At 41.2% G+C, this 27,524-nt stretch overlaps 2 protein-coding genes across 4 annotated transcripts in view; one reads left to right on the forward strand and one right to left on the reverse strand.

Annotated features, from left to right (window-relative positions):
- Cmss1 (cms1 ribosomal small subunit homolog) overlaps positions 1-27,524 on the forward strand; it is a 292,336-nt gene that overhangs the window by 143,417 nt on the left and 121,395 nt on the right. The window contains exon 3 of one of the 3 annotated variants that reach the window (XM_075961911.1): positions 15,639-15,685. The exons of the other annotated variants lie outside the window; for them this stretch is intronic. The gene's annotated coding sequence lies outside the window, so the exon portion shown is untranslated. The remainder of the gene's footprint in view (positions 1-15,638; positions 15,686-27,524) is intronic. 3 annotated transcript variants of the gene reach the window in all.
- Filip1l (filamin A interacting protein 1 like) overlaps positions 1-27,524 on the reverse strand; it is a 241,563-nt gene that overhangs the window by 139,764 nt on the left and 74,275 nt on the right. The gene's annotated exons all lie outside the window — the stretch shown is intronic.

The following is a 27,524-nucleotide window of genomic DNA, read 5'->3' on the forward strand; positions in this document are numbered from 1 at the left end:
CTGGCTACTTCCTTCTACCTGTTTCTATTCAAATTTGTTCTAGAATTCTAAACAACTGGGAACTCCCTGTGTTTCCTGATCCTTTATATAATTATTAGAAATGGGCTGCAGTTGCGTTGGCCCCTTTAAGGGGGCATGGTTTTTATTCGTGGACCAAAATAGGAAAAAGTAGTGATTTTTTGCAACAGATTTTTCAGTCTGTTAGTTAAGAGTAAAACCAACAGTTGTTGGTAATTAGTTTATAGAGCACTTTCATATATGGTATCTGCCTTATTTGGACCTAACAACAACTGAATGGAATAAGTATCATTATTCTCTTGGAGGGAGTGGAGCAACATAACCGTGGCTGGCCTCAAACTCACAGAGATCTACTTGCCTCCTAAGTGCTGGGGTTAAAGACAAGCACCACCATGGCCATCCCAAAGGTGTATTTCATGGGTGTGCGCACACATGTGTTCCTTGTAGGCGGATATATATGCAGGTGTGTGTGTGTGTGTGTGTGTGTGTGTGTGTAAGTCACAGGACTTTTAAGTGTCATTCTCTCAGAACTCACGACTGTTTTTAGAAATAGGGTTCCTGATTAGCTTAGGCTAGGCTGTCTGGCCAGTAAGACCCAAGGATCCACCTACCTCCTTCACCGGTGCTGGGATTATACATATACACCACATAAACAGCTATTATTTAAAACTCTGGGTATCAAACTCAAGACCTCATGCATTCAATGGAAGCATTATATCAACTGAGCTGTCCCCTAAACCAGCAAAGGCTGTAGAATGTTCCGCGAGTGCCCATGAAGTTTTAGCAATGATAACTTTAATTGAAGAAATAGTTTCATTGTTTGAAGATATATGAAGTAATTTCATCTTTTGTAATCAAAATGAGTCCATGTCACGATTAAAGTGAACTGTTACTCTATTACTCTGATGGCTCTACTCTTGGCTACACACAGAAATACTTCAAAATGACTTCATAGATGTCCATCCCAGATTGCCAGGAGTTCTCGGGTAGCTGGAGAAGAGACAGCCGGATAACATTGCGGCTTCCACTGGGGAGAACAGCTCAGTTGTCCTTACTGTCGCCTCCTGAAGAGTGAACAGCAGAAACTTGCTGCTAGTTTAGAACTTTGTCCAGAGCTATGAAAGTAGAGCTTGTTTGTGAAGAAGTAAAGGAAGGAATAACATGTGGTGGTGGTCCTGATTCCCCCAACACCACACACTTGGCAGTACAACTTGTTTCTCACCCTCTCAATATGCAAACCTTTGGTAAAGTATAAGGCAAAATATCCTGTGTTGTCTAAAGTATCCATGTTTAAAATACAAACTCACTCTTTCCATATCCATGGTCATCATGAAGTTGAGTAAGATTTTTGAGAAGAATTATTCCAGGTGTTTGCTATACAATAGAGTTAAAAACCAGTTAGTCTTAGCTAAAAGTTCAGAGTATTGAAAAATGATGTAATGTAAGCTGGCTACCTCTCAATATTTAAAAAAAAATTATGCCAAGGAGTGGTAGTGCACACCTTTAATCCTTCAGAATTAATCTGCACTTGGAAGACAGAGGCACATCTGCCTCTGAGATCTCTGAGAGTTTGAGGCCACCCTGGTCTATAGGGTAAGTTCCAGGAGAGTCAAGGCTAAACACATAAGCCCTGTCTTGAAAAACAACATCAAAAATCAAAAAATAAAAATAATCACTTTGTTCCTGAAAACAATACCTCTTTATACAAGAAAAGGAATCCTAGGTATCCCGATTGCAGATCTGAAAATAATATTTTCTAGCTCTTAGATGGTCTACAATCCATTCTGCATAGATGTCTGTCCTCATGCACGTCTTCATTTTGGAGGCAGCACCTTCTGTGGATGGAGGAAGTCCATGCTGTGTATACATACCTAAGAACATACAGTTTTGGAATAGCCATTTTGCAAACACAGTTAGCTAGAGAAGTGGAGTCTGTTAGTTGTACCAGTGTCCCAGGAGAAGTGTGCAGCCTGCTTGCCGTCTCTGGAACTTAGTTGTCCCATAGTTTTCTTAGGCTCTAGTCATTCTGCTTTTCCTCTTTTTAATCTCCTAGCTACCTTTTGAGTGCAAAGCTCACTGATACTTCTTTGATCTATTTAAAGAAAGATAAAATGTAAAACTGTTAGTGTTTCTTACAACCATGTGGTACCTACCCTATCTCTAAAGAGATAAGATCTCCTCCTACCTAGGGCACTCAGTTGTAATCTACACTCAATTCTGTGATCTGTTGATGTGCCCTAGAACAGACCCCTTACTGGCCCTTTTACCTCTGTGTTTCCAGCCATCCCTTTCTGCCCTTCATTTCCTTCCCTTCAGCCTAAAGATAAGACTCTTCTGTTTTAGCTATGGTAGGAGTGAGACGGTGCCTTAACTCCTTTCCACCTCCTTCCAACCGGTTCCTCCTGTTGTACCTCCTGTCCTTGCGTTCCAGAGTATCTGCTCCCTGTCCACCTCCCATTCATCATGGGTTTGTTCTCAGCTCCCAGATCTCCTGCATCAGCACAGAGGGCATCCTCATAATCACACCCACAGACACTTCTCAGCATTCATTCGTCTTCCTTAGCTTTTCAGTAACGTTTACATCGGGAGCCACTTCATCGGTACTGAAATAATTTCTCCCGTGGGCTTCTCTGACCCCATTTCTGCCTCTTTTGCCTTATTCATTGAGTGGGGTTTTACCCCTTCTCTACTTCCCATCACTGCCTCATCTTTGTCCACTCCTTAAAGGCACATGAGGAGTTCCTAGGCCTTTTATTCCCAGGCCTTTTGGCTCTTCATTTGTCCCTTGATGATTTTGTTCATCCTTGGCCTCCACTGCAGCGGGTGGGAGCCAACTCCTAAGAAGCAGTGTTGCACAACTCTTTCCTGCTCTCTGCTGTGCCTGTCATAGAAAGCTTACAATCAGCCAAGGTAAGAATATCGAGAGCCTCCAAATCACCAAAAGCCACAGGTCAGGGCTTCGGTCATACAGCCAGGTTAGCAACAGAACACACTGGCCCCATCAGGGGATGGCCGCCAGTTTCTGACACTGTCTCACGCTATCTGAGCACCAGACGTTGTTTCCAGCTGGTTTCTAGCCAGCTCATCTTGAACACTCAACTGCTGAATGGAATTCATTGTCTTCTGAAGCGGCCCTGTCCCGCACTAGTGGCCCCATTTCCCTCCTGTTAATACTCCTCTCTCTCACCTCCCGGTGCACCTAACTAACTGACAGGTGTGTATCTTCACCTTATTTCATAAAGATTTGTGTTAGTTCAGGAAGATGCATGATGGAGCACCGCAGAGTAAATCCTTCACAGTGAGAGTAAAATGGTGCAGAAAGAATGAGCACCAGAAGAGCAGATGAATCCAGAAGTGACATGGGCGTACAAAACGCATGTCGTGGAGAACCACCAGCCAGCCACATGTTGCCGGTTAATTCAACATCCGGAATTACTTTGAATTCATCTTTGCCAGAAAATGCAGTAGCCCAGCCTTCCTCCCCTTCAAATACATTTCTATCTCATATTAACTTTCCGCTAGGCTTCTAAAGAAGTGATGCTCACAAGGCCCTATCACAACATCCTCTCCCCAACATTGAAATTTCCTGTCACTCTCCAGTGCTCTTGAAAGAAAGTTCGAGCAAATACCCAGAAACAACCTCCTACATGCAGGTTTTTTTTGGGGGGGGGGGGGGTTGTTTGTTTGTTTGTTTGTTTTTGCCTATCCTTCAAGACTCAACATTGATACCGCTATTCTCTGAAGTCATCCTTGGCTCCCATAGGTGCTTCTTCTCTATATCCATAATATGATTAAGTGTCTAATTATTGAATATCAATGGCATCAATTCTGTTTGTACTGAAGATTACCTTTGAAAATGTAATCCTTTTTAAAGCATTTCTGTTTGAGAAAACATGCTTAAGAAATTACGCAAAGTACGGTAATTCCAGCTACTCAAGAGAGCAAGGCAGGAAGATGCCAAGTTTCAGGCTAGCTTCCTGTCTCGTGCAAACAAATAAATAAGTAGGGTTGAGTAGAGCTCTTCTGCCTAGCCTATATGATACCCTGAGTCAGTCCCTAATGCCTTACAGAGAGGGAGAGAGGGAGGTGGGGAGGAGGAAAGAAGGATAAGCATACTATTCTTCACCCTAGAAGAAAGTACTAAGCACAAAAGCAGTGGATAGAAGAAAGGGAACCCTGTATCTTGGATAGCACATATTACTGTGACTTCAGTATTTACTAGCATTGCTTTCCCACTACAGTGGGAGACATGCACATTCTCTGGAGGTGTACAGAAGGTGTGCAATAGTATCTGTAGGATGGCTGGAAGAAAGTTCTAACAACTGCCCAAAACTATATAGAAGTTTCTTCTGTTATTTTATTTAGATTTGAGTGGGGAGATATGACCAAGAGAACATATACCTTTAGTTTTTATAAGCCAAGTCCCTACCCTGAAAATTGCTTCTTGTGGTTCAGAGAATGAATCTATTGGCCTTCAAGGAAGAACTCAGGGCCTAGCCTGTTCAATCAGCCCTTTGCTAAATACATAAAAGAAGCCTGCCACTTGATGGTTCGTTTGCTTTACAGTTTGCCAGAGGCTCAAGCAAAAGGTCCTAATTAAAAGATCTGTGTTTCTTCTATGCTCTCTTGCTCAATAGTAAGGAGAGAATCCCCAGGGCTTCCTCCCATCCCCACGCAGTGAATCCAGTTAATCTTCTACATTAAAACAAAACATGCACACCACACTACAAATTTATAGTTGAGTTTCGCACATAGTCTGGTTCTCTCTACCCTCTGAGGCCCTCTATCCATGTGGATATAAAAACGCCTGTCAGCCTCTCTAGTGGTTCTCAGTCCTGCCGAAATATGAAGTGTTGTGGGGAAGGAGGAAGATACTGGCCTGCAAGGAGTCCAAGCGTGCGTATTGTTTGAAAGTGTCCCCAGGGATCAGAATGTGTAATCAGGAGTGAAGACACTGTCCTAGAGTCAACAGTATTCATTGCACTCCGCCTCGGTTTGCCTCACATTCCCTTCTTAGCCTTCCAACTCTCCTCTTCAACTCCCAGTGTTTCCCAGTGCCCTTGCTTTTAGAAGGATTACAGTTGACCAGAGCCACGTCCGAGCACTGAAAACATGTGCCGTTGTTTTCTTCCTTATTATCTATCTATCCCTCTTGCTGGATTAGGAACATGGGCACTGTCTGCTGGCACTACCGCTGAGTCGGTGTCAGATGTGCACCTAGGAGTATGTGTCTGCCAGTCTGAGTCGGGGGAGTCAAAAAAGCAGAAGGAGCAGTCAGCAAGTTTGAAGGAAAAGTCAGATTGACAACAAAAGAGTCACAGAATGCCTTTTAAGAGTGATTCAAGCTAAAAAGTACTTACAATCACTATGTCAAAAACTGCCTACTCTTACTACTTTACAAAAAGATAAAATTCACAAAATGACATATGTTTGTAAAAAAAATTTGGTGTTGTTAAAAGTGAAATTTCTTTGGTGCTTGTGATTTGAAGTATTTTATACAGTGTACAGAATTAATATATAAGTTGGGGCCATTTCAAATATAATATTTAGTAATTGTGTTCTCTATAGATATGGTACCAAAGCCTGTAGTTTATCCTATAGCAAAACATGGTCAGAGCAGTGAAGGGATTTACTGGGAACTATATTTTCCTAGACAACCTGATTTCTGAGTGTTAACTCTTTTAATGCACTTACTCATTGAATTATCCCATATTTCATATTCATTCTCTTTTATCCCAAATGAGATCTGATTGTGTCTAATTTTAATGATATTACTTATTACAGATGTTCAATCTCTAAATTGGGGTCTATAATATAATTAAGGGTAATAAATTTGGTGGTAGCTGTGATAGCCTTTCACTACCAGAGTTCAGCCTGAGACGTATCCAGCGGTTATCAGGCTATAGCCAATACTCCACATGGTTTTTCTAAACAAGTATTAAAGGAACACAACCGTATCTATGCATTGTCTGTAGCTCCTCAGGTGCTATAATGGCAGGGGTGAGGCATTGTGACAGAAGCCATATAGCCACAAAATCTAAAACCCTTACTGTTGGGCCTTTGACCTTTGGTTTAGTTATCAGAAGAATGATACTGTCAGTAGTCAGAACAAAGCACCCCAGCTCTGTATGTGAGAAAGAGATCTGGGATTTTGTCAGTAACACTACATGTCTGATTGCTCTCAACAGAAAGAGACTCAGCAAGACCATGGTAGAGAATGGGGCCGGGAGAGTAGGAAGGCATGTTTCGTCTCGTTGGGTCCTGTCCTCCTGTCAGACAAGTCATACCTTCTCCCTTTCTATTCTGTCCCCTCCTAAGAGGAACAGTGCTTGCTGTAAATGTGGCCAAGATTTTCAGAATACCTATACGTTGGAGCCTTTAAATTTAAACCAGTCTGCCCTGCCTTTGCTGCCAAACTTCATAAATCATTCATCTGAACAATTAAAGGCTGGGCACCTGTTGAATGCTGGCCCAGGTGCAGGAGGTTAACCCCATCCTCCCAGCTGCTTGCCGTGAAAGGTAGGGGACCCCACACCATGCCAGCTGTGAAGCAAACAACATGAGGCATTTGGTTCTCCACTAGGTTGTATTTAACCCCAGTCCCATGTTATTTAGGGAACACCCCTCTCTGGAGATTCCACTGCAGCTCCTCCAGGGATAGGGGTGTGAAAGGTGGAAAACATTATGACAGAGGCTTGCTAGAGCTGACTCCCTTCTCCTAGTTTCTGAGGAGTTTTCCTTCTCTTGAGCGTGGTCTGTATGATCACAAGCTGCCAGACCGTGGGTGTGTCGTATAAAGGCTGACTCTGAATTCGCTTTAGAGTTGGGATTTGAATATCTCCTTTGATTTGAATGTTGCTACACACTCTACTAAACTCAGACTGGGATAAAATTAGGCTAAACATCAAGTGACCTACATAATTGAGAGGAAACAAATTGATTCTGTGTCTGGCTTGTTCAACTGACTGTTCATCTGCCCACTCTATGGGTGTAATTAGCCTGAATTTTTAATAACAAAATTGCAAAGCCAAGAGGGACCTTGAAAAACATCTAATTGTACTGATGTGGAAACGACCCACAGACCCGGAGTAACTTGTCCATGGTGATGAAGTTTATTCCTTTAGGCCTTCAGACCAAACAATTTGATCTGTAGTTAGGCATCCCACATGTAAGGCTGCCCCTGTAAAGCATTATTTAAACAAAAGGCAATACCAGAAACTTCAGTTTGGGTTCACATTGCTTTCTTTGATGAGCCTGTATGTGTTCTGAGACTCTGAGGCTTTCAGCAAATCAGACATACTTGCTGGATTGCATCAGAGTCCAGGGGGACATGATCGATGCATAAAGGGCAGAGGAGGGATGACGTAATGGCTCGTGTGCCTTTACCTGAGAATTATCTCTGGCTGTGCATTGCTAGGGTCTGTGTGACTCACGCACTGAGGTGCTGCCATCCCTGTTAGTCAGCAGGATAGGCTCACACTTACCTCACCCTATGTTTCTCGGCTTTTCTTGCCAAATCTGATTAGCAGCACTTTTGTCTTAAGCTCATGTTTATGAAGCATAAGTGCACTTTGCACCAGTGACCACGCTGACTCAGTCAAAGCAACTTGATGTTTACATCAACTCGGATCAGGAAATACTTGCAGAGCGCCTACTCAGTGTCCCGCGTCAGTATTTTCTCACACCACTCTTTGTCTTCAGGCATCAGTTCGACAAACCCATTCCAAAGTAAATTTGAAGCAAATACCACTGTGAGCCATAATTATGGCAGATGCTTTCAAATGCCTTTTTGCTTTTAGCCACAAGCCAACAATGTGGAACAATTACTACCTGTACCATTTGAGGGGTGAGAACACTGACCCTGCTCTCTTGGATAATGTGTGTCTGCACTGAGATTGAAATCCTGCTTTTTGGCATCAAGTACAGTACTTTTTCCATGGCATCACCTGTTTCTAATACATGTACTCCAGAAACTTTGTCCAGTTTTCTTGAGGTTAAATTCATACTTTATTTATGATCTTCATATTTGATATACTGTCTATCTCTGTCTTTATCCTTGGTGTTCTAGAAGTCAAGAAAACAGAAATACGTTTATTTATTGAACAGTAATCATGAAGTTCTACAGTGGAGTTGTGCCGTAATGCACTAATATGCTTGTATTTAAATATGCCCGCTTAGCACATAAATGTAAAAAGAGCTAGACTGAAAATGTGTGCATACAGAGAAGTCTCCTTAGTTATACTCAATGGGCTGTCCTGGGGACCAAATCTAATATATATAAAAGAAATATATATATTCCCCCTCAGTCCTTGTCTATTCCCAGGTGCCTCTCTCCGATAAGCATCTTGTTTTACCCAATGTGGTGTCTTTTTGTGCAACAAGTGTCTTAAGCACAAGACAACTATTCCATGTTTTTAATCCAACCAAAGACATGTTATCTATGCCAAAACCTGAGGGGAAATCCATCTGTTCCTGGCCTTCTAAGAAACAGCACATTGTCTTTCTGCAGGAGTCCTCCCTGACAATAGTGGAAGGGTTTGTTTCCTTTAAGTAGTCTCTAAAATTTCTAGCCTCCAAATAAAAGTCACCCCTTTTTGAATTAGATTGCTTATAATCTAACAAAAAAATTTAATTAATGTGTTCTTAAATTTTCTTGGGCCTAAGAGTGTATGTTGGTGACTGAATATATCTTCTATTTTATCTGGATTAAGCCAAGTTGTACGGAAATTAATAATGAACAGACCAAATATCAGTGTCCCCATAAGAGAACTGTTAGACCAACTAGGATAGCATAAGCCTGTAATTACAGCATTTGGGAGGCGAAGGTGAGAAGATTAGGAGTTCAGGGCTAGCCTTGGCTACCTATTACTTTGAGGACAGCTTGAGCTAGATAAGACCCAGTCTTCACCGACAGTGAAAACTGTGTTACCACTGGAAGCAATGGAGAAATGCCAACAGAAAGAAAAGAGGAAACTGCGGTGGACGTCAGTCCATCAGAGAGGTGGAAAGAGAGGACTAAGGAAGCTGCTTCAGGGCCAAGAGATGGCTGAGTTAGGAGAAGCTTTTGCCACCAAGACTGATGGCATAAAGTCAATCCCAGGATGCATGTGGAAGGATAGAACAAATGCCTGCAAGTTGTCTTTTGACCTCCACATGTGTTGTATGTTCATAGAAGTGTGTGCACACACACACAAAGTATAAAAGATTTAAACAAATTTTTCTGGGTGACCTTTTGAAAAATGAAAGTATGTCATTATAAAAATATGTTATTTATAACATAATCTAGGAATATTTGTTTTAGTGAATATTTATACATTTATGAAATACTTAAATTTTCATCTGACTACAAAACACATACAAATGTTAACAGTAATAAGCACTTGAGTGTGGGGAAAGGAAGTTGTCACAGGCAGAAAGGTTTTGTGTTTCTCCTGTCCTAAGAGGAAGAGCTTCAGGCTGTGCTTTTGTTCCACTTCCCTGCAGTCTGCCATTGATTCCTACCACAGTCCCTTTGCCCCAGTCCAGCCCCAGTCCAGCAGGGTCCCGTTCATGCCTACCTCCAATGCCCGTATTGCAGTCAAGAACCAGAGTGGACAGTGGTAGGAAATACACAAAGAAGCCAGCAGGAAGTAGAGGTTTTTGGGTTTTTTTTTCTTTTTTAAGGAAAAGGGAAACAAATTCTAAGACACCCTACAGCTTGGGCCAGAAGGCCTGTTCTAGCTAGCATTTGCTGGAGCTCTGCAGCTGTGCAGCCTGGGATGCACAAGGCAGTCTGTTTCCGGCCTCTTCGAAGACAACCACAGAAAGTTAATGTTCCCTCTAGCCCTCCCTCACCTGATAATCGGCTCTTATTTTATGTTGCTTTGGTTTGTTTCCTTTGGTAAGTCATTTCCTAAACAATTTTCCAACTTCTTCATGACTGGAGGAGGTACATGCTCCTTTTGAGAATCTTTGCCAACACCCACTTTTCCTCATGTCCAGTACCCCATAATTTCCATAACTGCTGCCCACACATGGCTGTGAGGTTTTGAGTCTTATCTTTCAGCCTTTTCTATGAGGTGATCATCTGTAATTTTCTGCTCCAAGGCTCCTTTAAAAGAAACATACAAAGAAAGTATCTCGTCTCAATAGCCATGAAGGTCATCATTCAAATCCCAGAAGTTTTTGTTTTGCCTCTTCTATTGTGTATTATTAAAGCTCAGCTCTGGAATGATGAGAATCTAGCTTGTTTATTTTACATCTGTTCTTCCCGTAAGAAAATTTCAACTAGGGTTACACTGGGTCCTAGAATTTTCTATGTAAGTTGAAGAAACTAAAGCTAAGAGCAAATGTTCCTGATGATGTTTTGAATCAGATAAGCAAATTAATAGTTGCAGCATGTCAGCCAAAGTAAACAAGCTTCCTGATGGATAGGATCCTGCATTGTGTTGAGCTCTTTGATGGCTTCACCAGCCAGAGCTCCTTTAATTGAACTCTATTTATTGTACATTGTAGAGGACATAAAATATCTCATTTTAAAATAAATGTCTTGTTTATGCACACTTCATTCACTGTGATTATGTTCCTCTTCATAATTCTTTGAGCATTTACCTGCTTGTTTAGGGCTATGGCTGTTATTTTGTACATCAGGCTGGCAACAGTTTGTGGTGTGCCGGCTGTGTTTCTCTGTCCTTGGATCTCATTAGCCTTCAGTAGATGTTAGAAATTGGAAAGGAAGTCAGTCACCTGATTATTCTTGGCTCTGAAGGCTCTTCTTACTTTCCTATTTCCTTTGTATGACAATGAGAGCCCGTGATTTGAGTCTCTTCTATCTATTCTTTTCATCTTTTACTCATTGTGCTGAAAATACATTACGGACTTGAACTTTCCATTTAACCATGGGACGGTGTAGAGCAAGGCCTTAGTGACAAATACACAAAACTGATTTGCAGCAGATCATTTTGTGTCAAGAATGGAATTTAGCAACCTGTGCTTGAACATCCCCCACCATAATGTAAAGGGAGGAAGGAAGGAAAGAGATCATTAAAAAGATCTATTGAGGGTGGAGAAAGGACTCAACAATTAGAGTGTTTACTTCTGCAGAGGACCTAGGTTTGATTCCATCACTCACATAGCATCTCACAATCATCTGTACCTCCAGGTCTAGGGAATCTAGCTCCTCCTCTGACCTCTGAAGGCTCCTGTATGCACAAAATATACATGAATACAACACACATAAAATCAAGTAATTTTTAATCTATTATGCAATAAAAAAGACCATCAGGGAAAAAAATCCATTCTCAGTTGGGTGACTGGCACAGAGCTGCCTAAAACTGATTTTACTATAATCACAATTCAAGGCCATATTCAAAGTGAGTTTGTTTCTTATTTACTTTTTAGTACAGCATTTAGTTCCAGCTCCTCTTGGTTGGGTGGACAGCCTACCAGGGAGTGTGGTTATATACCAGAGGTCACACTGTTTTAAAAAACTGACTATGGCGTTCCCTATAGCTAGCAAATGCTCCTCAACTAAGGATGGAACTACAGACCATCTTCCCCACCCTTGGGATTAGTCTATTTGAGACTGCACAGGACCTATGCGTGCTGTTATAATTTTTTATAAGTTCATATGTGTTTCTGCCCTGTAATGTTTAGTAAACACTATTACCTTAAACTCATCCATCACTTGTGGCTCTTACAGCCACTTCATCCCTTCTGAAAAGATGCCTGAACCTTGAAAGGAGGGATGAATATCAATACCCCATTTAATGTCAAGCATGCCAAAGTGTCTTATTCTCTGCATGTTGACAAGTCTTTGTGTTAATCAGTATCTACTATAAGAAGAAGTTTGTCTGATGAAGGTTGAGAGATACACTGATCTATGGGTGTAACGAAAATAATGGTATGGATTTTTTTTATTATTTTGATGCTGTGCCCATTTGGTAGAATAATAATATTAAATTCTCTCCTATAGTCCATAAATTATCTTGCCTTGGGGCCATGGCCTCTGTAACAGTGCTAATGTATATGGGTTCCATTTCATGGAGCCAGCCTTAAGTCAGTGAGTGGTTGGCTGTTCCCTAACATCTGTGCCATTATACACCAGTGAGCATATCTTGCCAGGCAGATCATTATTGTATGCTGTAGTTTATGGCCATGTAAGATCAATGATTACGTTCTGCCCCAGAACATGCCTAGAACTTTCTAGCAATGTGAAAGCTAGTCAGTAGAGATAAATTATCCAGGTCACTACCCACTTGATTTCTTCATGTTTATGACTCAAATACAGGGTGTCTTCAGCAATAGGATCTTCTTAATCTCAAGTTCTAGAAGGTATCCAAGAGGAAAGTGGCAATAGCCTGTGATGTTTGGTGATCTACTTGATCTGCATGACCCCAGTGGCCAACAACTCAAAAAGAAGTAAGAACCTTTTGTGTCCAGTTTGTGCTCCGCATGTACTTTTAGGAGTGATCTACCTACCAGGCACTTTGCTCTTAAAGAAAATCTGCTCTTTCTCACCTAGAAGCCATCAGCTGTCCATAGTTCTTCCTTGCGGGGGAGGGGCATCCCATGAGTCCTTTCGCCACTCTGTGCTAGAGTGCTGACTGGCTTGCTCTTGTGCAGGTCCTGTGCAGACAAGCACAGCTGCTGTGCATTCGTGAGAGCAGTGGTCTGACCATGTCCAGAAGACACTGGTTAACTCCAGTCCTCCTCAGCCTTGCTCTTAACAATCTTTTTGTCCTCTCTTTCCCAATGAACCCTGAGCCTTGTGGGTGTGGGGAAGGTATATTTATAGCTGAATATTCCACTAACACTTATTCTCTGCAATTTAAGTCAGTTTCTGCATTAACCACCACCCACTAAACACACACACACACAAAAACTTCTCTGATGATATTTGTGAGCTGTACTCATCTGTGAGTACAGACGCATGAATTTGGAGGGCAGTGTCATAGTACGTTCATAGTAGCAGAGGCCTGTGAGCACCTCAACCATGAGTTCCTGCCCATATTTTCAGTACCATACATCTGTTTTCTCTTGTGGACTGGGGCTTAAATCTGTCCGAATGCTACTGGTAACCCTGTAACACTCATGCCACCATCGCACCCATGGCCATATCTTGCCACACTGATTATAGCTCACGGTGTTCACAACTGAATAAGACTGTTGATGATCCCTTCGTTCCCCAATTCCAGCCTGCATAGCTTTCGGTACTATCAAAGCTAGCCATCTAAGTACTTTTGGAGGCTGTAGTGTTTAGGGGAGAATGGACCTTGTTGCTTTGACTGCTGTTATTAAGATATAGGACTGATGGTGGCATTGGGAGAGAGAGCTGAGCACTGAGAGAGTAGATATCTGTTGGTGTCTGTTTCACACAGCATAGCATCTGCTTATTAGTTTTCTAGCTAGTTCCTAATTGTCTTGGGATATGGGAAACTGAGAATTCCCTTGAGATTATGTTAGATTAGGTTCATTTCCTTAGCACAACTTTGCCTGGGACCTATATGCAGGGTGTGGCCCTCTTCTCCATTGGCATAACATTTTCCACCTTCCTGATATTTGTACTAACATAATTACGATAAATTGCTGCTGTTTTTGGAGATAATCTCTGTTCTCACATCTGGGTTTCAGGTTTTGAGTAAGGCTGCTGAAGCAGAGCAGGGTAAGTAGCCTTTCCATAATATCAGGGTCATTCCTGATAAAGGTGTTCCTCCTCCTTCCCCATTTAGATCCCCTGCCAGCAATAGCACAGGCTTGAGCCAATGCCAAATGTTTTAATACTGTATGGCCTTACTTGATAAACCCTGTGCATGGCAAAGTGGGAAAAAAAGGCAAAGTTTCCCAAACTAAAATTTTCCAAGCTTTCTCTCTGTGATTTAGGCAGTGCACCCTCCGTCTAAGTATTACCATGTGTTTGCTGTAGTCACCGGTAGCCTGCGATTCTCATTCCCCAGTGCTCCTAGAGATTAGAAATGACAGGAAGTGCGGGTCAAGTTAAGATGGAAATCTGCTCCTGCTGCACAGCGTTTTGGGTTTTGACAAAAAGGACAATGGGAAAGATGGAACAACTGAGATTAATACTGTGTTCTTCCCAAATAATACTGAGTTATTATGGTCTCCTAGTCGGCATCATTCAGTGTTGGACTTCATTGTTCCACTAATGTTTTGCATGTGTCCACCAGACTTACTTTCCCTACTGTTAGAAACTCCCAACTAGAATTGTTGTCTTTCTCTGGCCCTTGTATTTCACGTGGAGAGCTAGCATGATGAGGCCAATAAATAGTTGTTGGGTATCTGCGTGGTTAAAGCCAAACCATTGCATATCCCTTGGCAAGAAGGAGACAGTGTGATAATAACCACATGTTCAAGCGGTTCCCTACCATGTAGCACCTACAAGTGTAGAAAAGATATTTTTCTCTATTTCAAATTTCATGTGGAATATACTATTAGCCTCAACATCTGCCAAACCTTTGCTGTAATTACTAGTGGATAACAAAAATTCAAGAATAAACTTAGCACATTGAAAAGAGAAATAAGAGATCGTTGGCTTTTAAAGATTAGTTTATCCTGAGTGAGAACACAAATTCATTTTAGGTGATTGAACTGGGTGAAACTGGTTTCAACTTGACATTGGAAGTCTTGGCTCTATCCGGGAGGTGGTGGTACACAACCCTTAATCCCAGTATTGGGCGGGGGCTGGGGGAGAGTGAAGGGGCAGAAATAGGTGGATGTCTGTAAGTTAGAGGCCATCCTGGTCTACAGAGCAAGTTCCCTGACAGCCAAGACTGTTACATAGAGATACTTTGTTTTGGAAAGCCAAGAAAAGAAAAAAAAGAAGAAGATGCTTTGGCTCTTATTTTAAAACAAATTAATTTAAGACAAATTAATAAATAATTATCAAATTTACAGTATTTCCAAGAATATAAGGCCTATCTTGAGTTCAATGTATTCTTCTGTTGTTCTGAAACAAGTTGTAAGAAACTATAAATTATTCCTGAGGGGTTTGAACTCAGTAATGAACACTAATGACAGCGGTGAAGCAAAATGAGATCACCTGCCCTGGTGAGCAGCCTGAGCAGGGAAAGACCTTAATGGACCGTGAAGACTGGAGGGCTGGGTGATGTGGGTCACAGCCCGAAGAACATAGGCAAGCACAGTACAGGGGAACCTTTCATCACCTCCATGACATTGAACGTTCTCTGTCCATAGAGCAGGCACTTAGTTTCCCCAGGTTGTTAATCTGGCACCTTTCATGAACATCACTGTTCACTCTGGGATATAAAAAAGGAAATAGCAAAAACGTGTAAGTGTTAAGGGGAAAGAAAACCAACAGAGGAAATTACCGTAGCACTTGGTGTACTGGCACCTTTCCCCTGAGTAAAAAGTATATATATTCACATTGTCAAACAAGACTCCAAATCCATTTGAAAACCAAGTAAGATGAAAATAAAAGGCTCCTCCCTCTTCGTTTGGCCTTGTGTTCACCATCTCTGACCTAAAGGAATCGGTGTTTTCTGGCCTGGAATGGTGTATCCCTTTTGCATTGCCCATCAGTTGTTAGCATGTCTGCCGTGTCGTAGTATACTGAGTGTTAAGCATAATAACAGGTCCTCATTTTTTTTTCTATCTCTTATCTTTAGGTAAGTCTTCTGATTGGATGGATTCATATGATGGAATTTGCCACTTGGTAAAGTATTACTTTTTTCACATGATGTCCACTGTCACTTTTGTGGTTTCTCAGTCTGGTTTTTCATATGTTACATAGTAATGCACTCTGCCTAAGTAGGCAGTAACAGTAACAAAAGAGCGAGGAGGCTGTGGGGAATAAGGAAAGATCTGACACTACGTGCATTTGCTATGAAAACCTGCTTCTGAAAGAAACATGTTTATAGCTACTTCAACTTTGTGTTTTTGAAGTTCAGGAAGTAGAAGAGTTCTTATATTTAGGAATGATTGAATTTCCTTCTGAGACTTGTACCAAATTTAGAGTTGTGATTTCTGCTGGTGTTTGATAAAAATCTGACATTCCTTAGATTCCTCAATGTTGCTGCCATGTTACATGAAACATTGTGCCTCTCATGGAATATAATTTGGATCATGGCTTATCTTTAAAAATGTATCCACTTAAAGCACAACCTTTTCTGGACAGAGGAAATGAGTGTTTGGAGGCAGTGTTGGCTATGTTCAGAGCTAGAGGTGAACCTGTGCACCTGAGCCGCATGGTGGGATGTGTGAGCAGAACAATCCCCTTTCCCAGCTCGTTCTCCATCTCTCAGTGATAAGAAGGATGTCTGTATTTGGTACAATTCCTGAAAAATTGGTAGATCCTGAATCCTAGCCACACTTTTCTTTCTGGTTTTGTGCTCTTTTTCTAGGATCATACATAAGCAAAACCTGAAGTTCTTCTTCCTAGTACCACACCTTTCCAAAGTATTTCTTGGCATGATTTTGCATGACTTATGTTTTCTTTTAGATGCTAATTTGATAAGGTTTTATGACTCAAAGTACCCAGTTGGCCAGTTGGTGCTTCATTCCTCCGCTCTTCTCCATTATTGTCTTCTGAATTATTTTCTTGTTTCTTGCTTGTTTTGTTGATGTTGTTTTTTTTTTCAAGACAGGGTTTCTCAGTGTAGTCCTGACTGCCCTGGAACTCACTCTGTAGACCACGCTGGCCTCAAAATCAAAGATCCTCCTGCCTCTGCCTACCAAGTGCTGGGATTAAAGGTGTGTGCCTCATCATCGCCCACTGTGTTCTGAATTTCTAAATCTACAATGTCCGGTAGTTTGTAATTGTAAATCATTCAAGACTGTGGGATATTGCCATATATTATTGCTGACTCTGACTGAGTAAATAACACAGTCCTTAAGCATATATGTTAGATTGACTTCGATGTTCACCTTAAAACACTAGTGCAACGGTTCTCAACCTTCCTTAAACTTCTTAAACTTCCCTTTGACAAAGTTCCTCCTGTGCTGACACCCCGAACCATAAATTATTTTCATTACGACTTCATAACTGTAAGTTTGCTGCTGTTATGACTTGTAATGTAAATATCTGATATGCAGATGGTCTTAGGCAACCCCTGTAAATGAGTCATTCCACACCCTCCCTAAGAGATCACGACCTACAAGTCGAGAACCACTGACTTAGACACAGGAAATTCTCTACTCAGTATGGGCTCTGCACCAAAAGTTCAGGAGCATAAAACATAAGGACCATTTTTTCTCGAAGCACTGTTGTCACTGTATGTGACAGTTACTACCTCTAATTTCAGTATTTGAAAAGGCTGAGGCAAGAAGATTGTCAGTGAGTTTGAGGCCAGCCTGGGTACATAAGGAGTTATAAGTCAGCGTGTACTAGAATGAGATGTAGTCAAAAGCAAAAAGTACTGCGCATTTGGTAAAATGCACGGATGGACGGGTGAGGGGATGGATAATATAAACACAAGTGTAACTTGAAATGGAGAGTGTCTATATTTATCCCTAATTTTGTTTGGCAACCTGTGATCTGAAGTGATGCATTTCTCATATCAAGATGAAGATCATGTCTATGTCGACTAGCAGGTAGATTGCTTTTAAGAACCCCTGTGAGGGCATGTATATGGGAAGTCAAGGGTGAATAATTTCCTTTAACTCAAATATTCAAAAACCAATTCATATGGCATGTTGGTTGATTATGTACATGGATATCTTCACCTACCTTTTAGGATATAAAGACAGAAATACCTAAAAATTCTTTTTTTCATAGCTTTAAGACAGGACAGAAACTGGCAGAATTGATGATTTTTAGCTGACCAAAAAGCCTTCTAGATAAGACCTATACAAATTTTTCAATGTTTTCCCTCATATTCCTTCCTGAGAATTTAATTTCTCATTGATATCATTAGAAACCCAAACCAAACAAGCATTTTTTGTATTTTCTAAGAAATGATCATCTAAAGACCCTCCCATCTATCTAAGATACTGGTGGAATCAGGAACCCTTTAAGGAATACAGGCTTCTTAGGAAAGGAGTAAAAATCTTCCTTGATATTGGGAAGCCTGGGAGGAGGAGGATGCTTCATCAGGAACTCCACTGAACGAAAGAGAGCTCAAAGCCCATCCCCACAGTGACGTGCTTCCTCCAACAAGGTCTTTGAGGTCCCTCTCTTAGATACTAATGACCCTTTATTAGGCATGTGTTTGATTCACAAACATTTTCTTTCCTTCTGTAGGACATCTCTCTATTTTATTATTTTCTTTTCTGTGTGGATAAACTATCATCGATGCAATATCTTCTGCTTAGAATATGTTAAAAAAATCACTTCATCCCATGCTTCTATCTAATACTTTTATAGTTTCTCTCATGTCTCCATCTAATCCTTTTATAGTTCCTAGTCTTTGATGCATTTTGTGATGAGGATCCAGTTTCGTTCTTCTGTTAGTAGATAACCAGTTTTCCCAGTGTCATTTTAAAAAAAAAAAGACTGGCACTTACCCCCTTTTTGCTCCTGTCCCATTGATCAAAGATTAGTAAATCATAAATGTATAGATTGGGGGCTCTCTTATTTTCATTGGTCTTTATGTTTGTTTTTTATCCCAGTATCATGAATTTTTGATGCTATATTGTGTATCTTAAAGTCTGTAGCATGATGCGCCCAATTTTGTTCTTTTTATTCAAGATTGTTTTGGTTATTTGGAGATTTGTAGTTCCATATAAGTTTTAGAGTTTTTCTTTTGTATAAAAGTATTGTTAAAGTTTTAATGTGCATTAAATTAAATCTATAAGTAGCTTCATGTAGAATTATATTTTAACAGTAATAACTATTTATATCTACAAATTGTGTTCATTGTCTTTCTATTTTATTGGTAGAATTTTCCTTTGAGATAAGGTCTCATGTAGTCTAGGCTGGCCTCCCACTTTCCATGTAGCTGAGAGTGATTGGCCTTAAATGCTGGAATGCACCATGATGCTCGGGATTTGCAGTGCTGGACCTCAAACCCAGGGCTTTATCCCTGTATGATAGAAAAGCACCCTACGAACTGAGCTACATATCCAGCCTTATAGAAGAATATTTTTAACTCCTTTGAAACTGAAGGTATTACTTAGTGGTAGAGTATTTACCATGTGTGAAACCCTAATTTTGATCCTTAGAATCCAAAAAATACTTTTTTAAAATTTTATTTTATCAGTAATTCTGGCAATGCTTGAAACTATATGCTAAGGTTATTGAAGCAAAAGTTGCTCTGGCTAATATATAATTACAATAGAGAAACTTGTCTTAAACTCTTAGTGCCTTGGGGTCATCTTCTGTTTGCTTTTGTTGAATTGAAAGCCCCATGATACTAGGGACTATGTCTTCTTGTGCACATGTTTATACATATAGCACCTGTCACACTGCCTGATACAAAGAAGGCACCCTGTGAATATGTGACGAATGGAGTTGGTAAACATACTATAATCTAAATCCTTTATGATTATTGTTTGCAATAATGAGGTGATATATACATTTAGAGAGAGAGAGCCTTTCAAACTATGCTATCTCTGTTAATTTGCAATAAATGACTTCTTTATACCTGATTCCAGACTTAGAATTCCTTGTACCCATTTATCCTTCCCTGGTAATACTTACATCTAGGCAAGACAACCAGGTACACTTTAGAAATAGATTGATGACGAGAATAACAGAAGTAAAGTATAACAGACTGATAAAGTTCCCTTTTTCATTTAAGGCTTTTATTTGAAACAGGCCATAGTGTCCTTGAATAGTGCTTTACAAAACACTCCACTTTCTATTACTCTATGACTTCCTCCCAATACATTTTTTTAAATTATTTTTGGAAAAGGTACTTACATCTATCTCTTTTATCTCCTAAGACAGGATATTACTATATTCTTAACCGGAGTGGCCTCAAACTTTCAGTGATCCTCCCACCCCTGCGTCCTAGGTATTGAGGTTTCAGGTGTAAGCCTCCTTATCTTTTTAATATTTTCATCTAACCCCAGGCTTTTCTGTAGCCTATTCTTCGTCTAATTACCTTCATCCTGAAATCTTTCCTACTTCCTACCACGTTTCTTGGCCTCAGTAAGTGATCAGCAATCACCGTCCTGAAGATCAGTGTAGGGCTTTCTCGAGTGCACTCCATTTCAGTACCCGTGGCTGAAGCCTGGTGTGAAGGTGTTCGGGGCTGTCATTCAGTAAAGAAAAACAAGTTGTGATTGTTGAGGAGTTGTAAAACAGAAATAATAGGTTTTTCCCTACATGTTGTTCCTGAGTATCCGAAATGAGACAGGTAAGAGTGAGAAGTGCAGCCAGAAATGAGCTGGGTCTGTAGTGCATGCCCTTGGGAGGTGAGGCAGAAAGAGCAAGAGTTTAAGATCGCCTTTGGCTACTAATCCTGGATGCCATCAGATTCTGTCTCAAAAACTGAAAATTGAAAGAAAAAAGCGAGAGGGGAGAGAAAGGAAGGGAGTAAAGAAAAGAAAAGGCAAACCTATTGTGCTGCTGCCAGTGTTCCACCATGTGTTCTGTGAGTCACCGTTCCCGTGAGACGCTCTACGGAAGTCAGGCAAACGTAGGAAAAATAGCATTTAGTGCTCTTTCAGGTTCATAGTGTAGGTTGAATAGCTTGGCTTTGCTGAGCCAGTCCATGTGAACACACTTTGGAGAAAATAAGAGCTATAAAGATGCTTTTAGAACAGTGGTTGTCAACCTGTGGGTCACAACCCCTTTGGGGATGGAACACATTTTCACAGGGGCTGTCTAACGCCATAGAAAACACAGATATTACACATTACAATCCATAGCAATAGTAAAATTACAGTTATGAAGTAGCAACAAAATAACTTTATGGTTGGGTCACCACAACACCACAACATGAGGAACTGTTTTTAAGGGTCTCAGCATTAGGAAGGTTGAGAATCAAAGCTTCAGAGGCTCCTAGTTTACTTATTCTGCTGTTTTTAATCCTTTTTTTCATTTTCTCTTCCTAGATTCTCTATATAATTAAGAATTCCTAACTAAGGCCTTCATTTTCTTCACCTTAAATATATGACCTAAAAATTTCTCTCACTAGAAATCAATACTTCCAAATATTTGTTCCATTCTATGGCTCTGATTATCGGTTGAGCTAGAAGTGGATTGAACAATAGAGAGAAGTCCAACTTGGTGAACCCATTGTTCAGAGCAGAAAGAATTGTTTGAAATGTTTAGATCAGCTAAGAAGCTAGATTGTAGATTTAGCTCCTCCCAACAATCATGCTATTCTTATTTAGTCTGAAATCATCCAGCACATCCTCCAAACTTCCTCTGCCCCCTTAATCCTTTCTCATATCTACCATGCCAGATACGGTGAAAATGACCATAGTACCCAAAGCATGGTCATAAATTCATGATGTTCATTTTTATTGATCTAATTTAAAATTTGCAAAGGTACATAAATGTGGTCTTTTTATTAGCTCATCACAAAGACTGCTTTGTTAGGGGATAACAGGCTCTCGGTTTTCTTAAAGCCAGTGTGCTCACTGTTTCAAGCCCAGACCTCTAACCACAGTACAGAATTTCCCAGCTATTTCACACAACATTGGAGGATGCCTTTTTTCTGACGTCGCTGCTTTTCAGGGCATCAGACAAAACTTGAGTTGAAAGTTCCTGGTAACACACTGGTCCTTGCCATTGAAGTTTATTCCGTATAGTTGGGAGTCATAAGAAACTCAAATTTCTGTGATTTCAGTTCATTCTGTCCCCCTTGCTCATGATTATTTACCAAGTTGACATCTTTGCGTTTTTACTCCAAAACCAGGCTTAGGATGCCAGTATTAAGAATTCTAGAGAAGAGGAGTCCTGCTCTGAATTTCAGAATTGCCTTATAGGAGCAAAAGCTTCTATAACTTCTATAACATTTTATTTTACATAGGCATGTCTGAAAGAACAAAGACAGGAGATTAGTTACCTAGTTAGTTAGGACTCCGAGGCAAGGTCTACATCATGACCTCAGTTTAGAAGACTATTCTTACTACATAAAGCAGGGCCTTGAACAAGTCAGTGATTTTTATATTGAACATGTCGATTACAGAATAGACTTAAAGATCTAAATTGAATATCAGGGAGTCCCTCTGTGATTAATGAAGAAATTATAAATTAGTAAAAACAGTGATTTGCGCCGGGCGGTGGTGGCGCACGCCTTTAATCCCAGCACTCGGGAGGCAGAGGCAGGCGGATCTCTGTGAGTTCGAGGCCAGCCTGGTCTACAAGAGCTAGTTCCAGGACAGGAACCAAAAGCTACAGAGAAACCCTGTCTCGAAAAATCAAAAAAAAAAAAAACAGTGATTTGCATGTTAAAGAAGAAATCTAATACTCTATAGAACTTTGTCCATCTATGTATCTATGTATGTATGTATATATTTGCCTTTGTTTCTCTGAAACAAGATCTTTCTGAGTATCCCTGACTGATCTGTGTAGACCAGACTGACTTTGTATTCACAGAGACCTGCATCTGTTTCCCAAGCACTGGGAAAGGTGTGTGCCGTCATGCTAGTCCAGCCTATCTATCTGTCTGTCCATCCGTCCATCCATCCATCCCTTTATTTATTCATCCATCCATCTAGCCATTCATCCATCCATCTATCTATCTATCCCTGTCTATCTGTCTGTCTGTCCATCCATCCGTCATCTATATATCTACCTATCCATCCATCTACACATCCATCCACTACCTGTATCAGAGGAAAACCTCCTGGTTTTTCTACCCTCTACCTTGTTTGAGGCTGGATCTCTCATGTTTGCCCCTGTGCTATGCCCTTCTGGCTAGCTGGACCATAATTTTCTAGGACAGTCTCCTGTAGGAATGCTGGGATTATAGATACGTGCCACCATATCCATATTTGCATAAATAATTCATATAATAAAAATTCACATCATCAGGCTTGCATAACAAGCACTTTTAGCCACTGAGCTTCCCAAACTTTGTGCTTCCTAATGGAGGTGGAAAAATGAATAGCCTAGATGGTTGATCCTGTTGCTTCCGGCTTGGGCTAGAGAGCCAAGGAAGGGTCAGAGGAATGAGAAGAGAGGAGTAAACTGGGACAGACACAGACATCAAAATCAGTATATTCAGGTACAATAGCAGCAGATCACAGAAGATCACAGCATGGTGCTGTCTGGAGGAGAAGAAACAGTTTCCATTGGTATCCCGCCACAGGCAGCCTCAGCAGGGCCAGTGCCAATCTCGTGTCAGTCCTGGGGATACCTGGCCTATGCATTCATCCTAGTTCCTCTGACTCTACCTGGATGTGTGATGTGGCATGGCACTGCTGTGAAAGGGCCCGCCCCTTCAACAGTTTCACATTCCACTACAGACCCAGCTTGAGTGTGACTTTGGAAGAGTAGGTAGCACATTTATCTCATTTTGATTATCCCAGAGGCCTTCAGCTTTCACTATTGTTGTGTGAGTCTTAGCTTCCCAAGTGCTCCCAGAGGGTCAGAGACACTCAGAAACAACCCAGGGACCAAAGAAAAGGAGTCAGTTCTTCCTGCCTCAGCTGGGGTATGTACAAAATGTGAAGATCTTTTTCTTCAGCAGTCAGCATCTGCTTCCTCGTTAGTTCTGCTGGTTATTTCTGCAGCCAGCTTATCATTTACAAACATAAGTGAATGAATGAAAACAACAGGGCTTAGTATTAGACCGGAGGCAGAGAATACTTTAGGCTTTTGGACTGACGTTCTTCTCTAAGATGAGACTTTGTATTACTCCGTATCTGGCTGAAGATCTGGCAGTAGGTGCACCATAGCCATTGCAGAGACCACATAGTATTGCTGTGTAGATTTGTAAGGGGCAATTTTGCATCTTGTTGTAGCTGCAAGAAGTTTTAGGTGTTTTAACTTTCCTTGAGTTTTAGGTATTTTAACAATCTAAGAAAAGAGCATGGTGGGAAGAAAGGAATTGGTAAAAAGATGGCTCCCCCGAGGATGGCCAGGTCACAGTGAAAATGGAGTATGTGCTACTTTCTGGCCCAGGCCAGGTGATTGGGTGTGGATGTCATGTATGTCCCCAGTGCAGTGGTAATTCTCTCTTTAGCCACGACAGAGTATTGTTCTTTGTTTTCCTATAGTGCTTGTCAAAATGCTATGACAACTGGCTGGTTTTATGCAAACACAGCCTGGTTCTCTAGAGACAGTGTGTCTGAAAGTCAAACATGGATGGCAGCCATTGGCACGCAGAGGAGTCAGAAACCACAGATTGTTTTCTCGTTGGATGAACAGCTTAAAGCAACGTAAAGTTAATTGAAGAATTCCTTGAAAGTGAAGTCAGACTAAAGAAACACTCTGAGTCTATAATTTAGTAAATGGGAAAGATCTGTAAGTGGTAGGAAGACTAAAAGTTTGGGGGTAAAAAAGAACATTTTTGTAAATAGATCTGGCTTGCGTTATTGCCTAGGCTGTTTTAATTATTTGCTCTAATAATGTAGATCTGCAGAAGAATCTCTAATTAGGTAAGGCTTGATTTATGGAGTTGGCCTCATATAAACCATGATGTCATAGTGTGCTGCAGAAAATTACAGGCCTGGTCTCGCCATTGAAAACTATTATTTTTCCCTAGATCTACTCCTGTTCTGTGTGACTTACCCTCAAAAAAACCAAAGTTTTCTTTGCTCTTCACAGTGGAGCCATCCCAGGTAAATTTCAACATGTATTGTTACTTTTTGAGTAATTTCATCATACTTTTTATGACAAGAAAGGATCAGGCCAAAACCTCCGACCAATTAAAGCAATCTCCACTTGGTGAGAATTAGATGAAGACCAGTGTGCTCTCTACAAAAGTGAACTTGTACTCCCCTTGGCTGACACACTGGCAAGGACATGCCAGCCTATCAAAAGCATCTGTCTCTCTGTCCCTCCCTCCTACAGCCTTAAACCCATTCTCCACGGTACACACGCGCACACACATGCATGTGCACACACACATGCACACACTTCCTGGAAAGCGGTTTCAACGTTCCTGTTACCTGCTTTGTTTGGTTTTAAATAAGAACAAGGGCCTCGATGAAGTTCTGCCATAGGGATTGTCATTCTCCTCTCGGTGTGCTTGTATCTTTGCGGTAGCACCAGGCCTTTTCTCTCATTATAGGTCTGCTAATCACAATTTCCTAACAAAATTTTTCTTCCATTAATTATACCTTAATGATTGTATTTTCTATGGTTTCTTATAAGTCGTGTTGCATTTTTGCACTTGTGGAACAAGATTATAGCTTGAATGCCCTTGGACTCTTTATTTAGAAGCACTTTTCCTGCCTTTCACAATTGTCTAATCTACACTGATCGCTTTTTCTTCTCTTTGCACACTCTTTAATGCATTTGTCATACAGAACATCTTTTAAATAATTCTGCTAACAAGTCCAGTAGGGACATGCAGGTTCAGAAACAAGCACAGCTCTGGGCAACTGGGAAAAATGCATGGGCACACTGAAGAGTTAACCCTCTAACTTGGTGTGGACCTGTTCCTAGGTTTAGTAGCATTGGACTGGATAAAATAAAGGTCCATTTGGGAAGCTTCGGAATCTATACTGTCCCCGCTGCCTTCATTATCCAGATGGCATTTAGGGGTGGTTACATGGCTGTTCAGATCAACACTGGTCAGTGGCCAGGATGGATATGCCGACTGCCACACTAAGATTTTGCCGGCGCTCCATTAGAGGACCGACGTGCTGACCGCTGGCTGGAAGTGGAAATGCAAGCTTGAGAGATCGCCATCCGTCTTGATGATTATCTAACCCCTGACTTTAATACAATAGGAATCCCTTTTGCAATTTAGTTTGCTTTCCAAGGCTTATTATTCATGATCAGATGTGGTATAAAGTTAGTAAATGAACATTTAATATATTTTAAATCCTTTTCTCACATTATACTATCCTATTTTTTCTATTATGGTTATTAATTTCTTACTATGACTAAGTTTTCACATATTTTTATCTTAGTTTGCTACTCTATTGCAATGATAAAACACTGACCAAAAACAAGTTAGGGAGGAAGGGGTTTATGTAACTTAAAGCTTCATTGTTTAGTGAAACTAGGAGGCAAGAACTTGAGCAGATATCATGGAGGAATTACACTTCCTGGCTTGCTCCATGACTTGCTCAGCTTTTTTTTATACAACTCAGGCCCCCCGTGCCCAGCAGTGGCACTCCCCGCTGTGGACTGAGCCCTCTCCTGTCGATGATTAATCAAGAAAATACCCCACAGGACAGTCTGATGGAGGCAATCCTCAACTGAGGTTTCCTCCTCCCAGGTTACTCAAGTTGACAAAAACCGACCAGTACATGCGTGCTCTTGTCAGTGGAGCGCGTGCCCCTTATCATCTGCAGTCTTCACAGACCAGACGAACACCTTAGAACACGTGCCCCATTCGTAACAGCGAGCTACCATACCAGATAACACACTCGAAGTCACTTCTGATGTCAGAGTTCACCCTTGCCATATAGACTTGTCCCTCTTGTCTGCAAATGAGCACCCATGTGGAGGGACTGCCCTTGCCTCTCAGGGCTCATTCTCCTTGCCCATTCGCAGCTCCACACTGCCCCAGGCTACTTTTGTTAATGTAAAGCCACTTTCAAACCAGCATAGCCCTCTGAGGCAGAGGGGCGATGACATTTAAATTCATTTAGTCACTTTCAGAAATCAAAACTGCTAACTTTTCTGATACCACAGTGGGCAGATTGATTTCTTAGATCACTTCCCTTACTCTCGTCTCCCCAGTGCTTCCCTCTGTTCTTTTTCTACAGGTAAAACTTTCTGTTAAACTTTCCTACCGTGAGTGAGAGAGTTTGCAGTGGGGACCTTGAACGCCAGCTGTGCGCAGGAGTCACATGGGTAGAGGACTTTTTATCACCCAGAAGGTCTGGTATGAGACTAGGAACAAGGACAGCTGAAGACTAAGGACCTGTCCCTGTCCAAAAGGGCTAAAAGGGCTAGTGGCTTCTTAGCTCCTAATCATTTTTGTCATGTAAAAAAAGTACAGTTATGTAGTTGACAAGATCTTGCACTCTTTTGAGAGAAACCAGAAGTCTAGATTATGACATTAAACTCCCTGATTTCACATGTTGGCAACCTCTTTCTTCCACTTGCTTTAATCTCTTTAATCCAGAAGCCTTGAAGTTGTTCTTGACTTCTTTCTTCCTTTCAAAACACACATCAAATCCGTCAGGAAATTCTGTTGGATCTACCCTCAGAATATATTAAGAATTTGACCACTCACTGGGGTCTTCACTGTGCTGGTGTGTAGTCAACCCGCCACTACCTCTCGCCAGGTCTACTGTCTCTAGGCACAGAAGATTGCCTTTTCAGAATCCAAGGATCTGTTGAAAATGCATCAGATCATGTTGCCCACGCTCACAACTCTCTAGGCTCTCCCAGTCTCAAGTAGCCTGAAAGCCAAAGGCCTCCTGGTGAAACCTGAAGCCCTTTGGCCTCGTCCCTGCAGCTCCAGTGGCCTCCTGCCTGTTTCTCCAGTACACCAGTTCATTCCCTTCTCTTGACCTCTGCCATTGCTCTT

The sequence above is a fragment of the Microtus pennsylvanicus genome, chromosome 1, assembly GCF_037038515.1.
Source record: "Microtus pennsylvanicus isolate mMicPen1 chromosome 1, mMicPen1.hap1, whole genome shotgun sequence".
Lineage (NCBI taxonomy): Eukaryota > Metazoa > Chordata > Mammalia > Rodentia > Cricetidae > Microtus > Microtus pennsylvanicus.